This window comes from Magnolia sinica, chromosome 8 (genome assembly GCF_029962835.1).
Source record: "Magnolia sinica isolate HGM2019 chromosome 8, MsV1, whole genome shotgun sequence".
Lineage (NCBI taxonomy): Eukaryota > Viridiplantae > Streptophyta > Magnoliopsida > Magnoliales > Magnoliaceae > Magnolia > Magnolia sinica.
Window position 1 is genome coordinate 90,741,086 of NC_080580.1, and position 2,356 is coordinate 90,743,441.

The following is a 2,356-nucleotide window of genomic DNA, read 5'->3' on the forward strand; positions in this document are numbered from 1 at the left end:
CCGCCAAGGCTATCCCCTATCTCCAGGCCTGTTTATCATAGTTGCTGAAGTGTTGGGCAAGGGTTTCAGACGGTTAATGGATTTGGGCAGCTGCCGCCATTTTTAGACACGCAGTGACCGCCCCGTTATCTCGCATTTACTATATGCAGACGATACGGTTCTCCTTGCCAACGGCTCCTCCAGTCGTCTTAGGAAAATCACTGAATTCCTAGCCCTCTACCAGTCCACCTCAGGCTAAAAGATCAATGCACACAAGAGCATGTTCATCATGTCTTCAGGTCAATCGACAGCCAAAATACGGACTGCCCAATGCATTCTTGGCTTCAATATGGGATCCACCCCCTTTACCTACTTGGGCATCCCGATCTTTAAAGGGAGAACACGCAAAGCGTACTTTCAGTCGATCATTGAAAGATTTTCTAAGAGAATTGCTGGTTGGAAAAGTCGGATTTTGTCTCAAGCAGGGCGCCTCACTTTGATCAATCACGTCCTTTCCAGTATCCCAGTCCATTCCATTGCAGCAATGGATATCCCTGTGGATTTTTTTGGCGAGCTTGATAAGGCCATGGCTGATTTCTTTTGGGGCTGGGAAGGTAGCCGAAAGCGCTGCCATTGGGTTAGTTGGAAAACTATATCATGCCCGAAGAACAAAGGAGGGCTGGGAGTTAAAAACTTCAGAAGTATAGCGAAAGCATTCAGGTCCAAGATGGCTTGGAGAGTGTTGTGTAGAAGATCTACCAGCTGCTGGGCTGATTTCATGGAAAGAAAATACAGGACTGATGTGGCACAGCTGGGGCATTCCAGTGCATCCCCTGTGGCGTCCCCTCTATGGAAAAAAATCTGCAATCTATTCCCTTTTATTGCTGCCCACTCTCGTTGGATCAGTGGTAAAGGCGAATGCAAATTCTGGACTGATGACTGGTCAGGCCTTGGCCCCTTGCAGGAGTGGTCAACTTCAACCCATGGGCATTTACAGACGCAGGTGCGTGATTGGCTAGGCCCGAGCGGTTGGCTGGACCACTCGCTGGCCCGCTAACATCTTCCACAAGTGGTTATCGACCACATTGACGGCAACGGCATCTGCACATCACCCTTCGAGGATAGATAAATCTGGCTAGGAACAAGTAATGGAGAATTTAGCATTGCTTCAGCGTGGCACTACTCTCAGCTGGCTGGTACGTTCATGCCATGGGCTAAACGGATTTGGCACAAAATTCTTCCTCCTAAACTCTCGCTGCTCTCCTGGAAAGTTTTCAACAAAGCCATTCCCATCGACACTAGAACACAGGCTAAAGGTGTCTCCCTAGCATCCAAATGCTCTTGCTGCGCGGTCCCTCTCATTCTGCATATTGAAACCTTGGACCACGTCTTCTTGTCAGGGCTACTGGCTGCTAAGGTTTGGGTGCACTTCAACGGTCTTTTTGACATTCCCATTACATAGCCTACCTCAGCTATTAGCAGGGCCTCTTCTTGGTGGGTTATGGCAGCCACAAGAGATCGTTTTCTCACTCTCACAGGCATCGCTCCATCGATTATTTTCTGGGAGATATGGCTGGCCAGAAATGCAACCCACATGGATGGGGTGGTCGTCTCAGCTTTGAAGGTGATCTCCAAAGTGACCCGTTGGATCCACGTGCTCGTTCCCCTTCTCTCCCTCCAACCCTCAGTCAGAAGATCATCTGCCAAGGCCTTGGACAGCCTGGGCCTCCCCGGGAATGCGGTAATCCAAAAACAAGCTAGAATGGTGAAATGGACGCGGCCCGCCACGGGCTAGATCAAAATGAATGTCGATGGGTCAGCTTTGGGCAACCCAGGGAGCTCGGGAGGCGGTGGTATTGGTAGGAACAGCGATGGTAAGTTTTTATTTGATTTTTCCTCAGGCTATGCTTTCGGATCAAATGACAGGGCGGAAGCAAAAGTTATATGGGAAGGGCTGTCACTTTGCAGAGACCTTGGATTCCTCAAAGTGGACCTTGTAAGCGACTCCAAGGTGGTCGTTGACTCTTTTAACAAGCAGGAGGACATTTCTTGGACTCTATAGTATTGGTGGACAAGAATCAAATCCCTCATGGATGGCATGGAAGTTTCAATCTCGTATTCCCCTAGAGAAGCTAACATGGTGGCCGATGGATTGGCCCGTAGAGGTAGTAGCCACCAGTCCTACCCTCTCTTTCAGTCTCTATCTGAGCTTCCAGACCTCATCAAAGGCCTCATTTTCTTGGACAAGCTAGGATTAGGTTACTTGCGTGAGTTGTAGTAGGCAGTGTGGCCTCGGGCTGATTTGTGGGCCTGCCTGTATTTTTTTGTGCTGGCAGGCCCTCCAATCTCTGTACAGCTCCTTTTTTTTTTTTTTTGA